Below are 26271 nucleotides of genomic sequence, written 5' to 3' on the forward strand. Positions count from 1 at the left end.
AATGACCTGTGCCTTGAACTTCAGGGACTACAAAAAAAAAAAAAAGATGGTCTAACATACATCTGGGCAAGTAGCAGGGTCACTGTCCCTTGCTCTGCCTGCCTCTGGGCAGAAGCCTGCTTTTCTAGCCCCAGCGTTCAGCCCCTCAGGCAAGGCCTGAGTCTACCACCCCCGTCTCCGGATTGTACTCTTCCCTGAAACTCCTGAGGGAAGGACCAGGAGGCCTCGTCTGGGGCACAGCGGTGCTGCTTGGCAGGGGCTTCCCTGGCCTCCCCTGAGACAGCCGGAGCTACACCCCCTCACTCCACCTCCTCAACGCAGCAGGCCCGTCGCCCACCAGGACGAACGCCCACAAGAGCAGGGACAGCCGGGAGCGGGGCCCACACCCCAGGGCAGAGAACAGAGCACCACTGCCCGTGCCCCCACACCTGTCCTCCCGCTTGCCTCCTTCCTCTCGGGGCCCGCTGTCCCACGCCCCCCACTCTGAACCAACGCACCATAGCCCTCACAGCGTGCCCACGCGGCCACTGTACAGGCTGAGTGTGGTGAGCGCACCCCGCTGCCCGAGAGACGCATGTCCTCTGCTCCCCGTCACTTTTCTGGGATGGGTATTTCCGCCATTCATTTAATTCACGTATAATTTCTACAGTAAATTGTAACGCCCATTGTCCACTTCTAACTTCCATTTTTCCCCAGAACACAGCTTTCCTACTCTCTGTGTTTCCAGTGACACATCTTTTTAAACCTGGAGTTCTTCCCAAAGCAGGGGATGATGGGGTGAGAGCACTGAGAAAACAGGGCCGTGACACGCCCTCTCCCATCACACCAGAGACCAGGGTGACTGGAGTCTCCCCACCAAATTCCTAGACACCACCTCCTCGTTTATATCCCCACGAGCGGGGTTAAGGCAAAGCCAATCCACTCACCAGTCATTCTGACTTGGACCTGGCCTACCCCCCACTGTCACACTGACAGATTTCCCACCTCAAAAAAACCCAAGGCCCCTCCTGGGCAGACCACTTTGGGGCTCCGTCTCCCGGCCCTGCTCAACAGGACCCCAATCCACTCGCCACCTTCCCTGCCACGCCCTTCCTCCGTGGGCTGCACCTCCAACAGGTCTGGGTGCCCATCCCAGCCTCTGTCCTGGGCCACCCTCCTCCTAAGACCGCCTGACTTGCTCTTCCTGCACAGGATGCCACCTCTTTTTAAAAGCACTGCTTAGCGCACTCCACCAGGCCTTCCAGGTTTCAGAGCCAGAGGGGCCCCTCTCCTGCAAACTCCACCAGCACTTCGCTCGCACCAGTCTTCAGCACAGCCGGCGCCAGGCAAGTGACCCGTCCCCTTGGGCAGCATGCTCAGCGCAGGCCTCGTGCAGGCCCCACTGCGCTTCCTCCAGCGCATCCTGCACACCACAGGCAGCCAGGAAACACAGCACACACACAGGAAAAGCTAGGTTCCCCAGTCTTAGCATGCTCCCTGATGCATGGAACTCACTCTGGTTGAAAACACACACAGAGATGTTCTCCCATGACAGAGCAGGCTACCTGTGGAAAATCAGTCACGTAAGCCAGAAGCCAGCCATGGAAGGCTTTCCAACTGTGCCAAGCAGGGGGCGGCAACAGGCCTGCGCTCCTCACACTGCCAAGGCGACGAAAAGCGCGACCGTCAGGAGACGAGCGAAGCAGTCCGAAGCGGGGCACCACGCTGTCCGCGGCTCTATCTCAGAACAGCAAAAGGACACTGGTGGGAAAACTGGTGAAACCAGAATAAAGTCTGGGGGTTAGCTAAGAGCAATGCGACAACGCTAATTTCTTAGGTTAGCTAACCACTGCCACATAAGCTGCTGTCTCAGGGGAGACTGGACAAATGGCACCACGGAACTTTGTACTATGTTTGCACCTGGTCTGTATATTTAAAATTATTTCCCAAACTAAAAGTTTATCTTTAACAAAATGTGTCCAGCATGCTCAGCAACCCCCACAAGCCACACTGCACTGACTGACCGCAGCACGGCCGCGTTCCTGGAGGAGCCTGCACAGCTGCGCGGTCACCTGACCGCAGCACGGCCGCGTTCCTGGAGGAGCCTGCACAGCTGCGCGGTCACCTGACCCCAACCTCGTCCTCGTCTGCTCTAATGGGGTCCAAGGAATCCAGTGTGGCAGGCAGAACTGCCTCCTGAAGACGGCCAGGGTACGTGGCAAAGAGGAAGGTGAGCGCTCATCAACAGAGGGGGAGGGTGTCCTGGATGACCAAGGGATCCGCTTAATCACAAGGGCCCCCTCAGCGGAAGAAGCAGGTGGAAGCCTCAGGAAGACGTGCTCAGGAAGAACAGTCGGCGGATGCCACATGCTGGCTCTGATGGTGAGGAGGGGGCCGCTGGCCAGGGAAGGCAGGAGGCGGCCTCTAGAAGCCGGAAAAGCAAGAAGACGGGCTCTCCCCGGGAGCCTGTGATCAGGGTGAGACTTCCAACCTACAGACCTTAAACAAATCTAAACTGTTTTAAGCTAAGTTTGTAGTAACATGTTACAGCAGCAACAGAAAAGCAACACACCTAGGATGGCAGCGAAACATAAAAACCATAGGTATTTCCCCAAATTCTGAAAGCCTGTTTTCCTTTCCACCTTCTATTTCCTCCTTCAATCACCCCTTTTTACCTGCCCTCCATGTACCCTCTATCCCCCATTCCCCCTGAACCAACAATGGGGACAGAGAAGGCGGCATCAAGGAAAAGCAGAAGAGGGTATGGGTTAAAGTATAAGATATTTTCTCTCATTTTCTAAAACATTCATCTCTGCTTAAACATCCTTTTTTCAAAGATTAAAGTTACTACTTCAAGTTTTCGTTTTTTTAAAAAAGAGACATCTGATGAGTAATCAAATTTACTGGAATCAGATCTAATCATCTCAGCCGAAGAGAAAGTTCACATGTAAATCTCATTAAAGTTACATCTGCTGAAAAGTGCTTAAGCTACGAGTGAAAGTACACATCACTGTTCTAGGTTTCATACTAAAAGACAGAGGTCACAATCTAAAGATCACCTCTCTCATGTGTTAGGGAAGGTTTTCCTATAAGAAAGTGTTTTGAATTTTAGTATGGTTAATATATTAAACTCAAATTTCAGATGAACTATTCTCAAAATAATAAAAATACCTATGTAGTAATTTAAATACATAAGGAACAAAACATACAACTCTAGCAAAGAAAAGATTCACAAAGTCTAACAATTCCTTGAAATCAGAATCAAAAGTGAGGTTGTGGAACAAACTAACACTACAAGTTCTAGAAACATTTTTCAGAATCCTAAAAGCTGGATTTTCTTCTTTGTAAGCATCCAAAACAGCAAGGTTTTTAAAGTTTTCCCATATCCTTAAATTATCCAGACATTTTAGTAATTTAAAAAAAAAAAAGCCAATTCTTTCAGAAGTGTAACTTTGGGTTTGTTTTTTTTGTGTGGTTTTTTTTTTGGTTTTTTATTTTTACTTCCTGTTTTGCAGGAAGTGAAACCACATTTAGAAGCATGTTGCACACTAACAAGGTCTAATTTCTTAAGTGACAAGGTCCTTGCTGCTTCTCTAACCCTCCCCCATTTTAGGTGCACTCAAAAGGTATAACCATAAGGACCACAAGTTTACATTATCATCCTATATGAAGGGAAAGTCTTTTGTGTTTATTTTGCTAAATATAACTAGAAAAAGAGCTAATCAAAACTTTGGTCAAAGCCTTACGACCTTCCTGTTGCTCACAAGAGCCCATTACTCCAGGACACCACACTCCAGGGCCACAGTCTAAACACAGCTGCACTGGGAGGACAGAGAAAGGGACACTGACTATTAACCAGGGGAGAAAAGAAGGAAGACCTATTTGCTACATTTCAGATGAAAATTTTCAGATATAACAAAGTTAATCTTAAGCATTTACAAGTTCAGTTTCAACTTCAGCCATTCGTAAAGGTCCCGTTTTTTTAGAGTTAAACAAGTATGCGGGGAAAAGTTTCATGAATTTTACTCAATCTTGACAAAAAATTTAAGTGATCAAAAATATTTTGTGTTGAGAAATGACCACGATTTCCAAGGAATGAACAGGTGCACACTGGTTTCTTCCCAAGTGGAAAGAAAGAGCGCAGTGAGATTTTCAGGATAATGAATAACTCACTGTACAGACGCCAAGGGCAGGACGGGGAGGGAGCCCAGGCCTCGCCCTGAGCCCAACAGTGGGCAATGCAGACAGCTGCCTGCGGCCCAGTCAGCAGCTGCAGCCTGGGCCTTACAGGTGAAGAAGGAAAAACAGGGGTGGGCAGAAGGGTTACTTTGTCCCAGCCCCTGAGACATCTTAGCCACCACAAATTAAAAGGACAGACTTCTTTCATTTTCACACTGAAACTTCACTTAACTCTTTATTCACAGAGCCAGCTTTACAACTGTGGGATTTCTTAGTCTTAGAATAGTGATTTTAAATGCTTCCAACCCAACCAACCAACTCCCATCCCTCACTTCTTGCTACCCAAAAAAAATAAACAAAAAAGCTCAGACAGTAAAGCTACACAAATCCAACCTACTGTTACAAAACCAAGAACCCAGGCCTCTATCACCCAAGTTCAGTGTTTTTTTAATAGCAACCTTTTTGCTATTTACATAACAGGTTCCCTAAGGAACATTTAGAAGACATAAACCTAAGTGGAGGAAAATAACACACAGCCCCATTCTGGTATACTTCCCTCCAAATACGTCATTTTTTTCTTAATTAAAATGCTAAAACTCTCATAATGCTAAGCCACTAACTACTCCCACTGCATTTGGCCAGAAGGTGCTCCAGTCCTCAGTGAGACACTTATGTCCCCACCAGAAGCGACAGCAGCCAGGCCTTCCGTTTCACACAGCCTGCGCCGCACTGAAACCTTTGCGGAAAGTATACCGAAATCAGAGTAAAGAACTGCTTCCGGACCTCTATTTTGCCCAAAAAGCAGCAGTCCTATTAAAATTTTCTTTAACAGGAAGCATTTCCTTCTGACAAAGACAACCGTTCCCTTTAATTATTTTACTTTACCTCTTGTTCTGTCCCAATTTTGAAAGCTAATCCCACACCTTTACCTAAATTATAAAGGCAAGTTTGTGAAGAAACACACAGAAAAAATGGCTGAAATTCACATGGCACAATTTCTAGTCAATCAAGTAAATGGAAGTTCATGATCCTAAATTTCCCCTTTCAAAATTACTCAAATACAGATGGAAGGCTTATTCGAGCATGGCAACATTCTGATAAAGTCATCCGAAGTTTAAAGAGCAGATTACATAACCTACAACATTTCTTTCCTTCACAAACATTTCTTGAGCAACTTCTATGACTACGGCGTCCTGTCCTGGGCTGGGCCCGGGTCGCGATCCAAATTAAGCTGACAGCCCTTCCATCATGGAAGACAGACATGAAACCAAGAGGTATACAGTTGATAAACCGTCCCGGTGAGCTCTATGCTGACGTAACAAGGTGTGGGGGCCACCTTCCCTGGGAGTGGTGACTAAGGCTCCCCATAAGGAAGGAGTATTTAAGCAAGACCCAAAGGCTGAGTAAGTCATCCTGGGGGGAGGAGGGACTTGCACGGGAGGCAACAGATGGACACAGCAGTCAGCAGGACAGATAGACACAGCACTCAGCAGGGCCCTGATCGGTCTGCATGGAGGCCAGGAGAAAATGAGGTGCCCAGCCAGTCTGGGAAATGAAAAGCCAACATTGCCAGAGCGTAAGGAGTAAAGAGGGAGAGTGACCAAGGAAGGGGAGATGGCCACTGGGTCACCCAAGGTCAACCAGGATTAGGTACCGGTAATCATTTTGGGCTTTATTCTAAAAATAACATTTGTATTTCTACCGCATACATAAAATACTATTCGGTCCAAAGGTGAACTACAAAGAAAATTTTAAATACGAAAAGGTGAAGGAGAGCTAAGAAAAGCAGAGAATAACAACAGATACCTAAGTGCACTGCCAAGTCTAACTCCATCTTCAAAGATGCCACGAACGAGGTCTATCACACCAAAACACGCACTTGGTAGAGAAAGGTCCAAATCAGAATCAGCAATGCGGGCGTTAAAAGGGGCACTTCCTAAGCCGGGAAGTTTCTCCGCCACTCTCCCTCTCACTGCCTGAGTAACAGGAGCTGAGGACTTAAGATAAAACTGGAAGAGGTGAAGTGCACAGAAATGCCAGTTAAAATTCAAATTAAGAGAATGCACAGAAAAAATATTTCTAGTTATTTGAGTTCACTCCATTTTTATAAAAAGTATATCAAACAGGCCACGCTCAATCCCCCCACAGCACTGGCTAAAGTGCAATAATAAACTGACAGTGTATGGTCAGGCAAGCAGTGCACTGCCATTTTCACCAATTAACTACCAAATATCTTACTATTAAAAGAAGCTCATCCATTACACTTACAATTTAAGAGATGAAGAGACTTACACAGGATAATGGACGGATGGAAACACTTATTTTGGCAACAAACACAGATGATTCTCAAACCAGCATTTACTGACACTTTCTAATTACGTTATTTAATTGACAGCGGGCTCAATGCCCATATGCAAAGTAACTCCCCTCGTATGTGTGAGGAAACACAACCTTCCTACTTCAGATCTGCTTAGGAACTCAGGGCACACAAAGCTTCTGGAAAAATATCCTCAAGTACAAACAGCCTAGTTACTTCAGCTGCGTTTGTAGCGTTCGTTTGTCACTGTCTCAACACTGAGATATGGCTGCCACAGCGACCCCTGGTCCACAGCAGCCACCCTGCTTGGGGGACGACAGGGCCGCCCAAGGGCCCGGGAAAGGCGTCTGACAGCAGCGCTGCAAGCTAGAAGGCTGACGCAAACCACAACTGCAGATGAGGAATTCAAGCCTACACAACGCCTTTAAAAACAAACTGCTGAAAGTTTCAAGTGTGGGTCAAATTTAGCAATATTTTTTGGAGTAGCTTTTCACTCAACTAATGCAAAAGGCACAAAGAACAGAGAAAAATGTCACAGCAACTTGGTCTTTGTTCCCTCCCATCCCAGTCCATTGGGAAAGGCCAGCCTATCAGATGAGATGCTGCTCCAAAGTGGAGGGAAGGGGCAGCAAACAGCTGAATGGACGGCGGGGGAGGAGGCACCAGTGTGAGGTTCACAATCAAAGTTGAGCAAGATGTTTTTCCTTTTTTTTTTTTTTTTTTTTTACTATAGTTGCAAAGTAGTATCAGAGTACTTGTGCAATCATTCTCAGAAGACACAAACAAGACTCTAGGTCCTCCAGAACAGCCAGCTAAATTTTTAAGAGAAATCAGGGCCCCAAAGGCAACAAATAAACAGGGTTCCTGAATTAGAAGTCTTCAAGTGATGCCAGGGGCTGGGTTTGCACCCAGCCTACTCATTGTTCCTATCGCACTGTTCTCACAAGTAACATCATCGGACACAGTTTTGCTGAACACATCTCATCATCCTTCCAAAGGACCAAAATACTGTTTTGCAGTTGAACAACGGCACCCGCTTGCATCTCTCAGTGGAAAAGGATCGCTGAGGTTCTCAAATCACTGCAGGAAACTCCCACCAGACTTCTGTATAAGAAAGCCTGGAACCCGATTTCTCTACAAAGAGATCTGCAAGCCACCCTGTTCCTGCAAGTGGATATAAAACCATTCTCATAAGCTGCGGAAACCATGAATCCTTAGTAAACTATGCCTTCACTGTTAGAAATTGTTTTGAAAACACAGGGCCCTCTTAGGCCAGCTTCACCTCTCCAAGCCTCTTCCAAAACTCCTTGGAAGCTGCTGTGAAAGCCCAGCTTTCCAAAAACACCAGAGAAACAGAAAACCTTAATGGAGAACCAGGAAAAGAGCAGGCCGCGAGAAAAACAGACTCACTCGGGAACGCATCTGGTACAGGTTTAAGGCCACAACCCCTCCTTGAGGGGACAGGATCCGTGTGGCGAGGCCGACCCCACACGCACGCACGCACTCGCACACAGCTACCGCCCTGCCAAGGATGATGAAATGAGGAACGGAAATTAACATTTCAGGCAACGTCTCACATTGTTCCTGGAGGCCGAGGGCCGCCGCCGCCGCTCCCCGCCCACCGCCGCCTCCCCTCCCCCTCCCGCGGCGCCCCGCAGGGCCCGCATCCCGCCCCCGCGGCCCGGCCCCCACGCTCCCTCCGGCCGCGAGCCGCGGGCGCCCGGGCCCCTCCGAATCGCGAGAGCAGCAGAGGCCCGGGACCGCACGGCGCTCCTCCGCGGGTCAGAGGTCGGCGCCGCTCCCGGCCCCCGGCCCGCCCGCAGGCCGCCGCGCCGCTCCCGCGGGGAGGCCTGCAGGCCGCGGGGCCGCCCCGCCCGCCGCCCCCCGCCCGCCGGCGCCCCTCACCGGCTGCAGCGCGGCTCCGACTCCGGCTCCGCGGGCTCCGCGGGCTCAGCGGCGGGGCGCGGGCGCGGCCATGCACCCCCGGCGCGGCTCCGGGCCGCGCGGCCCGGGCGGGAAGGCGGCGGCGCGGTCTCCGAGCGCGGGCCGAGGCTGCGCGGGCCGGGTCGGGGGTCGAGGCCCCCAGGCGCGGGGGCGCGCGGGGCGCTACTGCGGGGGTGTCTGGCCGCGGGCCCGGCGGCGGCGCCTCCCTGGCTGCGGCCCTCGCTCCATCGCGCAGTCTCCCGGCGGCCTCTGGCTCCAGGACCCGGCGGCGGCGGCGGCGGCGGCGGGCGCCCGGCGCTTGAGACGCTGCCGCCCATTGGCTCGCCGTGTCCGCCACCCCCATTGGTCCGTCCCGGCCGAGCACCAGCGGCGGCGCACGTCACGGCGTCGGGCAGGCCTGTGACCCGCCTGAGGCGGGACTGGGCGGACGTCCCGGTGGTGATTGGCCAGGGTCGTGCGTAGGGTCGCACGGGGCGTGGGGTAGCCGGCCACTGGATTGGCTGCCTGCATCGCAAAGGGAGGGGGAGGTGAGTCTTTCGTTCTCGGAGATCATGATTGGGCGCTCCAAGTGCCGGAAGTGAAGAGGAGACTGGAAGAGAAATCGGGTCTGGTGGACATCGGGGATGAAATGTCGGCAGTGCGGACTGCAGATCCTGCTCGTCGTGGAGCCGTCCCTCCTGCCCGCTGCTCGTCTTCAGGGACCAGGTCTGCGCCCGCAGACGCGGCCCTCGTCAGCGATGCTCAGCTTGGCAGGACGCCGCCGGGGCCCGGGAGGACGGTGTCCCGAGACTCTGGGGCGAGTCTCCTCTGGTGAGGTCTCGGGCTGGCGGGCGCGTAGGCTCTCCGGGGAACAGAGAACATGGGGGAGGGAGTCCCCAGCCTCGGAACTCGCCCCTTTCAGGACCTCGGAACGCCCTTCCCGACCGTCCTCAGCCTCGGGAGTGTTCGGGAGGCTCGTCCCATCCCTCCCAGCGCTCCCTTTTCCGCGTTTGTGATACAGGATGTTGTGAGACGAAACGGTGCATGGAAGTCTCCGCTTCGCTGTTGGTGACACCGTGCAGGCAGGTCGCCTCTGCTCGCGTCTGGAGACCCTGTCGGCCTCGGAGAAAGCTTCCCGTAAATCGGAAACATCCACGAGGCGTTCTCGTTGCTTATCTAGTATAAAGGAAAGGTGGGGTACCTTGGCGAATGAAAGTTATAATTTATGAGGGGAAGCAGATGGTCTTTTATTTCACTTTTAGTTACACAAAATGTGAAATTGTTCGATGGTGATTTAACAGTAGTTATTTTGTTTGCAGATTTGAGCCAAAATTAAACTTATCAAGCCAGTGGTACATCTGGGTTGTTTTAAATGCATGTGTGTATTTGTCCAGAACAGCTAAACCAGGAAAGCCGGATGCGTAGAAACAATGCTCCTTTGTTTTCATACCCTGTATTTTATTGACATCTGGTAAGAAAAATATTTATGGGGTTCAGACTGTGAAATCATGGAATCGCAAATTCCAGCAAGGACAGGACCTTAAGGCCACCATTGCCACTTAGCACAGGATAGTAAGACGACCTCCTGTTGTGCTGTCGGGGTTCCCATCCCAGCCCTGCGCGCAGTCCTGCTGACCCTCGGTGTTTAATTTAGCTCTCACAGGCTAGGTTTCTTTTTGGGGGAAATGGGAGCAATAAACAGCACTTCTGTCATAGGGTCATCAGGAAAATTAAGTGAGGAATATGTGAAACCTCTAAAACAGTGCATGGCAGTTGGAAGGTCGGTGGAAGTATTGCATATATATACTATCATTCAATAGATTTCTGAATTTTTTTAAAAAAAGAAGGTTGTCCCAAACAATAACCAAGAGTCTTTCAATCTCTGGGATGCACCCCTTCCCCAATAACTTGATTGCATTGGGGGGTGGGAACCTGATAAAAACAGCCAACCATGGCCTGACAAGCACCCATGAAAAGACAGCCAAGCCAGGGTTCCCATATTTGCCTCACTGTGAAAATTACTCTGTAAAATTGATGAAATTGAGAGTCCCAGGGCCCGCCTGAATCAATCTGGATGGGAGGGGACCAGGAATTGGTGGTTTTTGTTTTGGTATCTGACAGCACGCATCCTTGGGAAAATTTGAAAAACACTGACCTAAGCCAATCAGATATTCTTAAAGTTGGAAGTATAAATAAAGAAGGTAATTTGCCTTGGAAATTGAAAACATGAAGTTCCACAGAAAGGGACGCTATTAAGTGAAAACTATATGACAGAGAAAAGAAGTGTGGAGGTAAGGGACAGAATTAAGCCATTTGATGTGTTATTTCAACCGTTTACTGAGGGCCTGTCAGGGGCCAGGCTACACACAGTGCTGGGAACCCGCAGGGACAGGGCAGCCAAGTGTCCATCATCAGAGGGGTTGGATGAGCCTCAGGCGGGTTGACACGTTCACCAGCCACCACGGAAGGGCCTGGGTTTGAAAGAAATGGGGTTATGAAAGAATACAGCCTGGGGCCACTTGAATACAGTTTCCCTGAGTTATGGATGTTTGAGCAGCTGTCAAAAGGTTGAGAAATGGTGAACTGTGTGAGATGTGGCCATTCCAGGTCTGTGCTGTCCCAAACGTAGCCCCCGGCCATGTGTAACAGCTGAGGACTTGGGCCAAATTGGGATATGCTATAAATATATAACACACAGTGGATTTTGAGGACCAAGCACAAAGAAAAGCATGTAAAATGTTTCAGTTTTCCTGCATGTTATATGTTGAAATGATAATATTTTGGATATTTTATTGCATTAAATATAATGTTAAAATTCATTTCACGTGTTTATTTTTCCTTTTTAATTGAGGCTATTAGAAAATTTTAAATCACACCTGTGGCTTGCATCTTTTCCTGTCGGACAGCACTAGGCCAAGGGGACAACCCAAACCATCGGCGGCAGGTGCACAGATGTCTGGTGGCTCGAGGGCTGGCCTTGGCTCTCCGTTTGACACGTATTTAAGGTGTTTTAAAGGCACGCTGTGCCTGGGAACTTTCTGAGCCAGGTATTAAATGCAGGATGGAAGGGATGGGGGGCCATGTTCGGTAGGTTGACAGAGAGGACTGGGATAAGCCAAGACGAAAGTGCAGTGAGGAAATAAGGTGTCCAGGGAGTTGGGGAAGGAGCATCCCACAAGGAGTGTGAAGTGCCTGCAAAGGCCCCCGAAGGGAGCAGCAGGGGAGAGAGGCGCCTGGCCCGGGGGTGCCCTGGGAGGGAAGCCACTGGAGGGCTGTCGGAGGACGACTTGCATCTTCGCAGCGTGGCTCTGGGGCCGACAGGCATAGCCAAGGCTCTGTGAGATGCTGGTGACGAGGTGGTGAGACATGCTCAGATCCGGGGTCTGTTCTGGCGACGTTTGAGCAAGGTTTGCTCAGGACATGGATGTGGGTACAAAAGAAAGAGAAGGTGCCGGAGGAAGCTGGCACTGACGGGAGGGGCTCCTGGAGGAGGTGCAGGTTTGGGTTGAAAACATGGGATTTTAGTTTTGCCCAGTGAAGTTTGAGGTGCCCCTTGGGCCTCTGGTGGGGGTGGTAGACGGGTACAGGGAGGGGTGGCCCGGGAGGTGCCCAGTCAGGGCCTGCAGCAGTGCAAAGAAGGGACAAGACAGGCAGGTGGGGGAGCACTTCAGTCGGATGGCGTTGAGGTGGGAGCCAGGTGCAGACACAGCACCTGCAGGGGCGGGTGTAAAGGACCCACGAGGCCAGGTGGGAGCATCGGGTGCTGCCTGCTCTGCCCGGCGTCTGCCAGGGAGCCCAGCGTGCCAGATCGTCCAGCTTTTCAAAGAAAACTGGAAATTAATTTTTATGGGTCTAATGACAACTAATTTTTGAAACACAATATGGGCCAAATGAAACACATCACATCTACACACTCTTGGTCTTGAGCCCCTAAAGGGTCCCGAGACATCAGGGAGCTAAGCCCGGGAAGCTTTGCTTTAATGCAGAGTCCTGGGCCCTGTCCCAACAGTTCTGATTCGGTAGAGTTCTGGAGTGATATGCAGAGGTGTGTGGGTTTTAAAAAGCACCCAGGGTGGTCTGGGGGCCCCTCCCCTTCCCAGGATGCCTGCCAACCTCACCCAAGGCCTTGGCCAGGCCTCGTGGATCTGCCCGTTGCTGCCCTGGCCTCATGGGTCCCAGACTGACGGTGGTAGTCACCCTTCCTGCTGGGTCAGGGCAGGCACTCAGAGCTCTTCCCCCAAGCCCACCCCTCGGGGGCTCTTCGCTCCCTTCCTTGCAGGGTGGCCAGCAGTCGGGGGGGGAGGCCATGCAGCCACCCTGCTTGCTTCTACATCCTCTACACAAGTGTGCAGGCCCACCTTCCAGCAGCTTCCATCCTGACTTGCCCCGCGGCCGAGCTCAGCCCTAGGATGTGGGGACCAAGCGCATCTCACGATGACCTGCACCCTGTTTAGCTATCCAGTGGCCATGGCTCTGTGTGTGTCGCCCACCCGAGCCTTGGGGGGGGGAACCGCAGCCTGGCCTGAGAGGCCAGTACCACACACCCCCGTTTTTTTAAACTGCATAGCCAGTACTTTTTCTGCAGCCCTATCCATTGTGTTGTCATTGTAAAGACCAAATATATGATGTAGTCTTTCCTTTAATCCATATATCAAAAATCTTACAATCCACCTAGAAAGATGGGGAGTAAAACCAGCCTTGCTAAGAGTTTTTTCCTAGTAAGGCTGTCATCATATTGCATAATGTGTTTTTATGTAATGAATTCCAGCCTGCAGAAGGCAGGGGCCTTACTCAGCTGGAAAGATGAATCATTTATTCATTCAACAAATATTTCATTGCCTACCATGGGCTGATGTGTGCCTTGGGTGCTGTGGCTTGAGCAGCAACAAAACAGATGAAAATGCTCAAGGCCTCCCGGTCCAGGCAGAAGGGCTCCAGGCGCTGCCTCGTGGTGACGAGACTCACATCTCCCGCGCCAGGAACATTTGTGGGTGGTCACATTCGGTTAGTGGCATGCACCCACCTCCATCTTCTTTCCCTGGGTTCAGAGGCGGGCTCTGCCCTTCACTCGTCCCCGGAAATCAGCAAGCGGTGTGACAGTGCCCACAACCCTTTGGCTGGTGCCAGTTCTAGGATAACAGTGTTTATTTTCCAGGATGGCCGATCGAGAACCTTTTACTAATGCTGAATTCAGTACAGATCTCAAAAACAAACTCCACAAGTTCCCCTTGGGTTCTCTGCTGGAGAGAGGTTATGGAGGAAAAGCCAGGCAGTGCTCCAGGGATGGAATATCAGCAAAACGCCGTGGTTCCGAGGCACGGGGCTGGGCACTGCAGCGGCGACCAGCCAGCTCGTCCAAGGAGCAGGGGCTGAGCGCCGGCCACCAGGCCCAACGCTGAGGAAGGCCGCACAGAACCGTTGGTCTGGAAGATGAAGCACATCATTGGGCAAAAAGCGGGTCCATGGCCACTCAAATGTAGGGAGACCCGAGTTGTTCAATTGAGTAGATGTGTAGGGAGCGGGGGAAACGGAGGGAGGCAGTGCAAAGATGGATGGTGGCCAGGCCTGGCCGGCTGTGAGCTGCCCCAAAGGACACTTACCTGAGGGGCGAGAAGCAGGGACGGGCTCTTGCAAGGCCTTTAGTGCTGAGTTTGCTGTGCGTGAGAATAAGGAAAGCCAGAACGGTGCTAGGCCGGGGCCAGGCTGCAAGGTCCAGAATGCCACCCAGCCCCGTCCGGACCCACAAGTCACACTCGCAGCCTCCGAATCCTCCGTGCGTCCCTACTCCCCGCAGCTCCTGCTCGGGAGACGTGTCCCGTGCTGGCACACACCTTTCTCAAGATAGCCATACAATACTGGTCAGAGAAAGTGCTTGGTATTAGGTTATTTAATAAATGTTGTCGTTGAAACCAGGTCTATTTTGCAGCTTTGAAATGTATCCAGAAAATAAAAGGATAGGCTCCATGCTAGTGAAATTTAGAAACACCACAGGGCTGTTGCTGCATTTTAGTTTTAAATGACTAAAGTATCTTTAAAACAATCCTAGCACAATATATACACTGTACAGTGAGGCCAGGGCCTTCAGGGTCCAGGGGACAACTGTGCTCACGCTGCCCACACTGTCCCAGACAATCGCTTCACGTCGTCACTTTCACCACTGGAGACATATTTTAAACCTAATCTACAGGATTTGTTTTATTTTGATTATTCTCCTTACAAAACTGTAAGGTTGTCTTAGAGTCCAAGTAACAAATAAACCAACAAGCTAAATAAAACATAAAATAGCAGGGGTTTATAACACAATAAACCCAGTAGCGGAAAATAGTAAAATATAAGAAAGTTCTTTCATGAACTAAAACAAATGTATGTCACTGTTACAAGGTGCAAATAATAGGGTAGTATATGGGGAAAATACACCTAATGTGAACTATGGTCTACAGTTAGTAATATTTTAATATTCTGTCATCAATTGTCACAAAGGAACCAAACCAATGCTGAGTGTCAACGATGGGGAGGAGAAGGGGCATGGGGATTTTCTCTTTGGAGTAAAGAAAATGTTCTAAAATTGATTGTGGCAATGAAAGCACAGCTCTGTGATTACCCTGTGAGCCACTGATGGTACACTTTGGATGGATTCTGTGGTGTGTGAATGTATCTCAATAAAACTGTTAAAAAACAACAGAGGAGATAGCAAAGCCCAAAATGCATGCTTTGGTTTGAGATATATATTAAAACAGTCTTCCTATCTCCAAATACTTTCAAAGGTAACCCAGTCAGCTTTCATGACTTCTCAAACAAAGCCAGTCACAAATTCCAGAAATACAGGATGCTTGGGGAAAACAGCCACTGACCAAGATCTGCTTGTATGTGTGTGTTTCCAACGAACATGGGGGGTGAGGTCTTAAAATGGGCCATAGTCCAAATTACACGCAGAAGTGGTGACCCCATCCTCTGTCAGATTTGCCCTTTAAATTACAGTGGATGCAAAGGAAGAAGTAAAACTTCCCATATTCGCAGTTGACATGATCCTAAGTATAGAAAACACCGAAGAATCTATAAGAAAGCTAACAGAGTAATAAATGAATTTACAAAGTGGCAGAGCACAAGATCAACATACCAGCAATGAATAATTAAAAGGAAATCAAGACAACAATCCCATTTACAATAAAAGCAATTAAAAGAATGAAATATCCATGAATAAATTTAGCCAAGGATATGAATGTAAGGACTTGCACATAGATAACTACAAAACATTGGTGAAAGAAATTAAACAAGACCTAAATAAACGGAAAGGCCATCCAGGTTCATGGATTGAAAGAGTAAATATTGTTAAGATGTCAGTACTACCCAACAAGATTTACAGATTCAACGCAATTCCAGTCAAAATCCCAACAGCACTCTTCACAGAAAGGGAAAAGACAACCATCAAAAACATACAGAAGGGCAAGACACCCTGAATAGCCAAACCCTCTTGAAAGGGAAGAATGAAGCTGCAGGACTCACACTACCCAATTTTAAAACATATTACAAAGCCACAGTAATCAAAACAGCAGGATAATGTGAAGGGGCAGATGAACGGAACAGATTTGAGAGATCAGAAACAAACTCGCACGTCTACAGTAACTGATTTTTGACAAGGATGCCAAGTCCACTTAGTGGGGAAAAATAGTCTTTTCCACTCATGGTGCTGGAAAAGGTGGACACCCACATGTGGAAAACTGAACGTGGACCCTACTTCACACCAGATAAATCTCCAAGTGAACCAAAACCCACGTCTAAGAACTAAGAGTACAAAACCCTTAGAAGGAAACACAGGCAAACATCTTCAAGACCTTGTATTAGGCATCACTGAATTCTTAGACTTCATACCAAAAGCACAAGCAACAAAGAAAAAATAGGTAAATAGGACTTCATGAAAGCTTTCGTGCATCAAAGGACAATTTTGTGTGAAAAGTCAATCTACAGAATGGGAGAAAATATTTGGAAAACATTTATCTGATAGGGGTTTAATATCCAGAATATATAAAGAACTTCTACAGTTCAACAATAAAAAGACCAAAGAACCCAATTAAAAACAGGCAAAAGTATTCCTCAGAAAATTAAGTATAGAATTACCATAATACCCAGCAATCCTACTGCTAGGTATATCCACAAAAGAACTGAAAGGAGGGACTTGAACAGATATTTACATACCAGTGCTCATAGAGGCATCATTCTCAATAGTCAAAAGATGGAAGCAACTCAAGTGTCCATCACCAGACGAATGTCTGTTGATGTCCATTCCAGACGAATGGAAAGACAAAATGTGATACATACATCCAATGGAATATTATTCAGCCATGAAAAGGAATAAAGTTCTGACGCATGCTACAACATGGATGAACCTTGAAGACATCGTATTGCGTGAAATAAGCCAAACACAAAAGGACGAATATTGTATGATCTCATTGATATGAATTAAGCAGAATATACATATTCATAAAGTAAAAAACTAGAATACAGGTTCCCAGGGACTGCGTAAGTGTAGGGAATGGGGAATTAATGTTTATTTGGTACAGAGTTTCTGTTTGGGGTGACAGAAAAGTATCGGCAATGAGTGATGGTGATGGAGGCACAACTGTGTGACTGTAACCACCACCACTGAACTGTATATTTGCAAGTGGATAAAATGAGAAATTTTAGGTTGTATATAAGTTACCAGAAAAAATAACTCTAGAACTATACAACACGAAGAATGAACCCTAATATAAACTATGGGCTATAGTTAATAGTTTAATTATAACAATAATGTTTCATCAGTTGTAACAACAGTACCAAACTAATGCAAAATATTAATAATAGGAGAAACTGTGTGCCTAAGAAGGGATATATGGGAGCTCTACTTTCTGCTTTTTTTTTCTGTAAACTTACATACAACTGCTCTAATAAAAAAAAAAAAGTTGGCATAAAAGAACAAAATTTGAAAATGAAACAAAAGCATATAATATTTTTTTAAAAAAGGAAAGAAGTTCTGATACTTGCTACAATATGGAGGAAACTTGAAGCCATGTTGAGTGAAATAAAGCAGACACAAAAAGACAAGTATTTTTTATCTCACCAATATGAAAGAACTAGATTTTGCAATTTCATGAGACCAAGAGAAGATTCCAGGACTCAAGAGGTAGGGTGGGGAGTGGGGAGAGGTCACTCAATAAACTCTCCTTTTTCCTCCAGTTCTTTCATTCATATAGCTTGATTTGGGACCCTCTAGCTTACCAATCCCCCAAAAAATTCTTCCCCAGAAACTCTGCCCACTTGCGCCTTTTGCACCCCACTGCTGTCTTTCCCTGACCTTTGTTGGGGGGACCAGGGAGCAGCTCCCTGCAACCTTTTCGTCTCTCAACCTTTCTTTTGACCTGGTCTCTTTTCTGTCTGCCATTGCAGAACACCTGGGGACGGGTGAGCAACCTCTGAGCACAGGCAGCTGGAAATTCTGAGCCAACAAAGACGAAACCTCTGGCCTCAGAAGGGCCGGGCCTGTGGCTCCCCGAACTTCTGTGTGGTCATGGGAACCTCTCCCGAAGCAGGTCCGCCCGGATTTCCTGAAAACCACAATGAGCTCAGCCCACTGGAGTCCAGCACAAGCGGGCTAATGAATGGCCTGCAAACTTGAGCAAAAGGCCCAACGGCACAGGACCGTCACCCCCAGGGGTCCACAACCTCTGTCCTGGCAGGTTCCCATGAGGCAGTCCTGCCAACAAAACCTCTTGCTGCAAATCATTTCATGATGATACAGCCAACCTGATCACTGCTCGCCTCCTGGGAGACAAGCGAGTAGAGGATCCTGTCAGTGAGACGAGCATCTTCTAGGAGGCCAGCCACAGACTAATGAATCCTCTCGTGCTTCAGACACCTCATTCCCCTCGGCAGAGCCCCTGGCGACTAGAGAAGCATCAGGCTGTTGCTCTCAGGGGCAGGCTACAAATCGGACACCCAGAGGTGGCCATTGGCTTCTGGGAGCTGAACCCAGAAAAGGCTTCCGGACGAACCCTCACCTGGGGCACTGAGGAGGAGGCCCCTGGCCACCCTGCCTCCCCAGTGGCTGACGGAGGTAGACAGGCAAACCCCGACTGGGACAGACAGAAACCCAATCTACACTTACATAACAAACAAAGGAATAAAGTTCTGAGGCATGCTACAACACGGATGAACCTTGAAGACATCGTATTGCGATTCCTTCTTCTAGCTCCACGACCCAAAAGGCAAGGTCCTTCTCCATCTTCGAAAATCCTGGGGACATGCTTAATTGGTTTGACCTTACCATGCACGAGCCAACCCATGTGGCGAGAGTGACAGGACAGGGCTGGGCCTGAGCTGCAGCCATGTGGCCAGAGGAACTGAGGAGATAGGGCTTTCTGAGCAGATGAAAACAAAAGATATCTTCTAGGACCCCCAACGTGGTCAGCAGCCTGCCCACCAGCTCTTCATCGCCTTGGGTTATCCATCTCACCTCAAGCCGGCTTTGGTCTGGGTGACCGACAGCAAAAGGCAGAGAGATGTGGTTCTGAAGACGGTGGCTTCCCTCCAGGGCTCTGGCTTCCTCTCCCTCTGATCAGTGAACCTGGGGAAGCCGGAGCCCACATCATGTGAGCAGCCCCTTGGAGAGCCTCCTGGGGAAGGGACTGAGGCCTCCAGCCAACAGCCATGCAGCAGGCCAGCCCGGAGGCAGGTGTGCAGTCCCGGGCGCCAGCCACCGCAGCCGCGCCAGGGACCCTGCAACCAGCTGGGCAGCTGCCTGATTTCCAACCCCGGGGAGCTGTGCAAGATAATAAATATCTCTTGTTTTAACATCAAAGTTTTGGAGTAAATTGTTACATAGCAATGGAAAACTAATACAATCCGCAAAACAAGTGGCTAAATTACAGAATTTGACACACACTGTCCAGAGCTGCGAGTGTTAACACTGCGTGGGAAGGTCACAAGCTTTGCCCTTTTGAGGTGTCTTTTGAACGTCTGCCCCAAATTCCAAACCCGGCAGTCTTCAGGAACATCGAGGAATCCTTTGCTCAAATTCTTTTACAGGTTTTTTTCACCAGTAGAGACGAACTTGTCATCCTTCTAAGAAAACAAAATATGTGATTATGAAATCTTCTTGCACTTTAACTCCAGTTAATGAGCCTTAACTAGTTTATGCAAACATTTCACAAGGTAGCATATTTTATATAAACGACATCCTACTATCCCCCGAGCACACAGCTGTAGACCATGTCAGTCAAAGCTGCGCGGCACTTCAGCAGGACGCGCTCTCGAGTCTACCCGCGGGGTACGCTGTGCAACAGTCTGAGGGCTCGGACGGCCAGGGTCGGTGTGAATCAATTGTGCTCAAAAAACATTTTTTTTGGAGGTTCAGAAGTTTAAGTTTAGCTGTTGTCATGTTTGGGAAGAATGTTTGCTCAGATATTAATAAGAAGTCTAGATTGTAAAACCAACAGGGGTCAAAAAGTAGCTGCCGTCTCCAGACTGCTGAAAAGCCGTTCAAGTGTCACTCCCGCTTCACAAGCAGGGCAGCAGGTGCCCCCCGGCTTGCCCGAGCAAAGGGTGGGGTTCAAGCGCCAGCAGTGGGGGCCCACGTGCTCTCTGCCCACGTCCCCTCCCCACAGCCCGGGCCCGAAGGGCGGCCCCCAGGCGCCAGCCCCGTTCCTGCCGCCGGCCCAGGGAGGCCCGGGACCCCGCGAGCGTCTGGGGCGCCGAGAGGGCCGGGAGGGGAGCAGGCGGGCGTCAGGCGGAGGAAGGCCGAGTCAGACGGTGAAGGAAAGGGCTGGAGGAAAGCGCGGCGGCCCTGGGGGAGAGGCCTCTGCAGCCGGGCCTCAGGGCGGAGGAGGGTCCGGGGGCGGCTCTCCCGTGGCTCCTGCTCTCCGGGCCCTGGGAGATGCTGCTCCTTTCCCACGATTCCCCATAACTCCCGGGTGTGGACGCTGCCCAGGTCACAGGTTGCTTTCACATGCAGTTATTGAGATTTACCCTGTGGGAAACCCAAGGGTGATACCAGCCTCACTGTACAGATAATTATTACCCCCACTTTACTGATGAGAAAATCGAGGCTTGGGAAAGTAACTTGCTCAGAGTCACAAGGCCAAGAGGGACAGGACCCCTGGGCTCTCGCCATCACCTGCTCTGCTTCTGACCAAACGACCAGAGTCAAAGAGGCTCGACAGAAATAATTTTATTTCAAACAAAATTACCAACCAGATTGCATTTTACACTCTTCCCAGGCACTTCCGAATTTGTTGGAGGATTTGAGTCACAGGCCCCTAAGAGGAAGCCAGGCATGGGGGCCTGGGTCACTTCCGATCAGGGTTCTGTTGCACAAGCCTCGACAGCCCCAGCAAACCACTCTGGGAAGCGTGTTAGGGTCATGGGACAAGGGCGGGAGGGCCGAGTGTGCCAGGCCGGACAGCGAGGGGACCCAGCTGCCGCCTCTTAACCAGGCCCAGGCGGAGGGAGCAGGCGGGAAGGGGAGGGGCGGCGAGTTCTACAGTCAGTGGTAGCTGCTCTCCACCAGCCACTCCCCCCCAGAAAAATCCTGCCACTGTTCCCCCTAAACCTTTGCAGTTTCAGGGGCAGTGGGCAGAAAATTTACTTTTGTCATCTATGAAGAATTTTGGCGAAGAGGGCAGGCTCAGAAGGTAGGTCAGACTGGCTTTTCAGAGCTGTGCCCTCGTATCTTGGCTGGGCTCTTAGGTTACAATTCACTTTTCTGAGTCTAATCTCCTATCTGTAAAAGCATTTACTTCATAGAATCATGAATATTAAATAATGTTTGTGAACTGTTTGACAGGGAGCCTAACACTAGTTAGCATTGAGTAATATTCTTTATTGTTATAATTTTTCATTGTGAGGGATTTGGGGAATATTGGTGTATTCGTTAGGGTTCTCTAAGGGAAACAGAATCAACAAGACATATTTGAATAGAAGATTTAATTAAAATGTCTCATCCAACTGTGGGGATGCATGAGTCCAAATTCCGTAGGGCAGGCAGCAATCTGGTAACTCCAATGAACTCCTCAGGAAACGCTTCGCTGGCTAGCAGAAGAAGAAGTGAAGGTCCTCTATCTGTCTCACTTAAAAGTCTTCAATGATTGGATTAAATCTAGCTGATTGCATTCTGTCATTGTGGAAGACATGCCCTTCGTTGATGTCATCAGTCACAGCTGCAGCCAATTGACTGATGATTTGAAAAACCAACCTTCTGGTTTATTAACCATCCACAAATGTCCTTGCAGTAATGGTTAGGAGAGTGCTTGCTTGACCAGACACCGGGGCCCCATCACCTGGCCAAGCTGACACATGAACCTAACCATCACAGTCCACCCCTTATCAATTTGGCAGTTATAAACATCACTTTAAACCATACTTTAAGTAGAGAACAATAACAGACATATTTCGCCTAACAATACTCTGTTGTCCTGCACACAACCAGAAACATACCAAATCTCTCCAGAATAGGCTGCAAGTCCTTGGGTGACATTAACTCTTAAACTAGATTTCCTTTAACTTAAATGCTATGAAATGAATGATACAACTTATGTCATGTAAGGGGATAAGATAGAGAAGAAAACAAAGATATTTGCTTTATGTACAAATACAAACATACACATAACAAAACAAGGAGAAAATATTCATGCCATCATAGTCCTCATTTCTGTAACTGGTCACATCATCGTAGCTCATATTTATCATTACCTTCTTCCACTACCCATTCCATGTTGCCTTTATCCTCAGCAAGCACTTCAGCTGGCCTTGGTTCTTTGCCTGGTGGGGTGACCCAAACCTTCATTCCTGAAGTTTCTTGGCCATTGGTAGTCCTGCCTGGATTGGGCTGTTGTAGTTTTCCATTGACTTTAATCACAGGTCAGGGTAGTGCTAGGAGACGCCCTAGGGGATTTCCTGTATTCCAGGAAAACTCGTCTTTACCTCCATCGTGTAGCTGCTGTGCTATTTCCCCTTGATAGTCAGGATCATCACCCCATCAGTACAGTAATCCCCTTCCTTGTCTATTGATTCAGAGGCATAAGAAGCCCAAAGTGGCCAGGTGGCAGTCTCAACTTCCAGTTCAATGGGATTATTGTTGTGTTTCCAGGTGGAAGCACTCCTCCTTTTGGAACCAAGACTTGTAGACCAGCAGAGCTTAAGTTTGCAGGGACAGGAAGCAAAAATTTTCCTAGTGGATCACTAGGAGTGATAGTGAGTGGTGCCACTCCTGTTTCCACCCCTTGATTCCTGGAACCGTGAATCCTGGCTATGGGAGAAACAGCCCCATAGAGTACACACTGATTCAGAGCATAAACAGCCTCCTGAGAACACTACCCCAACCCTGCAAGGTATTGCCACTTAGTTGGTGCCGTAATTGAGTCTTCAACAGGCCATTCCACTGTTCTATCAACCCAGCTGCCTCTGGATGATGGGGAACATGGTAAGACCAGAGAATTCTATGAGCATGTGCCCACTCCCTCACTTCATTTGCTGTGAAGTGGGTTCCTTGGTCAGAAGCAATGCTGTGTGGAATACCATGATGGTGGATAAGGGATTCTGTGAGTCCATGGATGCTAGTTTTGGCAGAAGCATTGCGTGCAGGGAAGGCAAACCCATATCCAGAGTAGTGTCCATTCCGGTGAGAACAAATCACTGTCCCTTGCATGATGGAAGTGGTCCAGTGTAATCAACCTGCCCCCGGGTAGCAGGCTGATCACCTCGGGGAATGGTGCCTTATCGGGGACTGAGTGTGGGTCTCTGCTGCTGGCAGACTGGGCACTCAGCAGTGGCTGTGGCCAGGTCGGCTTTGGTGAGTGGAAGTCCATGTTGCTGAGCCCATGCATAACCTCCATCCCTACCACCATGACCACTTTGTTCATGAGCCGATTGGGCAATGATAGGAGTTGCTGGGGAAAGATACTGACTGGTATCCACTGAATGGGTCATTTTATCCACTTGGTTATTAAAATCTTCCTCTGCTGAAGTCACCCTCTGGTGAGCACTCACACGGGACACAAATATCTTCATGTTTTTTGCCTACTCGTAAAGGTCTATCCAAATACCTCTTCCCAGACTTCTTTGTCTCCAGTTTCCCAACCATGTTCCTTCTAAGTACCCGACCATCCAGCCAAACCATTAGCAACAGCCCAGGAATCAGTATACAGACACACCTCTGGCCAGTTCTCCTTCCAAGCAAAGTGAACAACCAGGTGCACTGCTCAAAGTGCTGCCCACTGGGAGGATTTCCCCTCACCACTGTCCTTCATGGACATCCCAGAAAGGGGCTGCAGTGCTGCAGCTGTCCACTTTTGGGTGGTACCTGCATATCATGCAGAAGCATCTGAAAACCAGGCCCATTTTCTCTTCCTCAGTCAACTGAGGAACTCCCCAAGATGCCATGGCTATGGACTATGAAAGAGAAGGTAATGTGGCAAGAGTGGGGGCCATGGGCATTGGGGCCACTTCCTCATGTAACTTATTGTGCCTTCAGGGCCTGCTCTAGTTCTATCTCGTATATAGCATTTCCATTTTATGATGGAGTGCTGCTGTGCACGCCCAACTTTATGGCTTGGTGGGTCAGACAACACCCAGCTCATGATAGGTAACTCAGGTCTCATGGTAACTTGGTGGCCCATGGTTAAGCATTCTGTCTCTACTAAGGCCCAACAGCAGGCCAAAAGTTGTTTCTCAAATGGAAAGTAGTTATATGCAGAGGGTGGTAAGGCTTTACTCCAAAATCCTAAGGGCATGCATTGTGATTTTCCTATAGGAGCCTGTCAAAGGCTCCAAACAGCATCTCTATTTGCCACTGACACTTCCAGCACCATTGGGTCAGTTGGATCATATGGTCCAAGTGGCAGAGCAGCTTGCACAGCAGCCTGGACCTGTTGCAGAGCCTCATCTTGTTCCAGTCCCCACTCAAAACTAGAAGCTTTTCTAGTCACTCGGTAAATGGGCCGGAGTAGCACACCCAAATGAGGAATATGTTGTCTCCAAAATCCAAAGAGGCCAACTAAGCATTGTGCCTCTTTTTTGGTCACAGTGGGGCCAGATACAACAGCTTACCCTTCACCTTAGAAGGGATATCTTGACATTCCCCACACCGCTGGACACCTAGAAATTTTACTGAGGTGGAAGGCCCCTGACACGCCAATACCTTACAAAAATCTAGAGTAGTTGCTACTTCTGCTCACTAGGTCCAATCAACATGACATCATCAATATAATGGACTAGTGTGATGTCTCGTGGGAGGGAGAAATGATCAAGATCCCTGTGGACAATGTTATGACATAGGGCTAGAGAGTTGATATACCCCTGAGGTAGCACAGTGAATGTAAACTGCTGGCCTTGCCAGCTGAATGCAAACTGTTTCTGGTGGTCCTTACTAACAGCTATTGAGAAAAAAGCATTTGCCAACTCAATAGCTGCGGGACACTGTTATCGAGTTCCGACTTGGCGGGCCTGGGCCAGGGGAACTGATCAGCCCCTAGGAAAGGTAGTGGGGCACGGGTGGTAGCGCCCTCCACGGCCCCCCGGGCCTGAGAAAGTGGAGCCGAATGCAGGCCCCATTTCCTCACCCCAAAGTACAACCGTTGGGGAGGGCTTGCCGGAGAAAACCCCCCCCCCGTGCCTTACCCGCACCCTCCACCCTCTTCGTTACCGGAGCAACTCCCGCCCCTTTTCAATCAACCTCCGCGCCCTCTCAGAACCAATCCAAGCCTTTAACCCCTACAGCTACCCCGCCCTCTAAACCGCCCGATATAAGCTTGTACTCTCCCCTAATAAACTCTCTTGGCTTCTTCACCCTCAAAGAAACGTGTCCCGCCTGTTCCTTCTCGCCGCCCTCCACACCTTGCACGCCACCGCCGGGGACCGGGCCCAGTCCCCCGCCTCGCCCTCGCCTCCGGGAAAGAGCCCCCGCCGCCGGTACCCTCCGAGCAATCCCGAGAGCCTAGGATTTAGCAACCGGCCGCCACCCCCCCCCAGACGAGTCAACTGCGACCGCAAATAGCTGCATACCAGCTACCAAGGGATGTGCTGATATGCTCAAGCTATGATACCACATCTGGAACAGCAGCTGCAATTGGAGTGACCACCTGGTTAAGTATACAATAATCCACTGTCATCCTCCAAGACCCATCTGTTTTCTGCACAGGCCAAATAGGAGAATTGAATGGGGATGTGGTGGTAATCACCACCCCCGCATCCTTCAAGTCCTTAAGAGTGCCATTAATCTCTGCAATTCCTCTAGGAATCTGGTATTGCTTCTGGTTCACTATTTTGCTAGGCAGGGGCAGTTCTAGTGGCTTCCACTTGGCCATTCCCACCATAATAGCCCTCACTCCACGAGTCAGGGAACCAATGTGAAGATTCCGCCAGTTGCTGAGTATGTCTATTCCCATTATGCATTCCGGAACTGGGGAAATAACCACAGAATGGGCCCAGCAACCCATAGGACCCACTGTGAGATGGACCTGAGCTAAAACTCCATTGATCATCTGACCTCCATAAGTCCCAACTCTGGTGGACCAGGGTGACGTTTTGGGTCTCCTGGAATTAATGTCACTTCTGAATCAGTGTCTAACAATCCCCAAAATATCTGATCATTTCCTTTTCCCCAATGCAGTTACCCTGGCAATAGGTCATAGGTCCCTCTGGGGAAGGGTGGAAGATTTACAGTGTAAATTTTTGGCAGTGTAACAGGGCCCTTCCCCAAGGGTACCTGGCCTTCCCTTCATTCAAGGGACTCTGGATCTGTAAACTGCCTCAAGTCTGGGAATTGATTAAGTGGCCGTGACCCTCTGTTTTTGTAATTCAAGGTAGACTTTTCTTCACTTGACCTACAATTCTTCTGATTATAC

The 26271-nt window shown here is 49.3% G+C and overlaps 1 protein-coding gene and 1 long non-coding RNA gene across 6 annotated transcripts in view; one reads left to right on the forward strand and one right to left on the reverse strand.

Moving 5' to 3' along the window:
• Positions 1-8717, reverse strand: part of ANKRD11 (ankyrin repeat domain 11) — a 238011-nt gene extending 229294 nt beyond the window's left edge. For 3 of the 5 annotated variants that reach the window (XM_037816497.1, XM_037816499.1, XM_037816500.1), the window contains exon 1: positions 8381-8717. The gene's annotated coding sequence lies outside the window, so the exon portion shown is untranslated. Of the gene's footprint in view, positions 1-1544; positions 8009-8380 lie in introns of those variants that run through there. The other 2 variants (XM_037816496.1, XM_037816501.1) reach the window with 2 other exon arrangements.
• On the forward strand, positions 8551-11217 carry LOC119519021. Its single transcript, XR_005213922.1, has 2 exons — positions 8551-9229; positions 9420-11217. It is a non-coding gene; the product is annotated as an uncharacterized LOC119519021 (long non-coding RNA).
• Positions 11218-26271: the final 15054 nt, after the last annotated feature.

The sequence above is a fragment of the Choloepus didactylus genome, chromosome 22 (assembly GCF_015220235.1).
Source record: "Choloepus didactylus isolate mChoDid1 chromosome 22, mChoDid1.pri, whole genome shotgun sequence".
NCBI classification, from domain to species: Eukaryota; Metazoa; Chordata; class Mammalia; order Pilosa; family Megalonychidae; genus Choloepus; species Choloepus didactylus.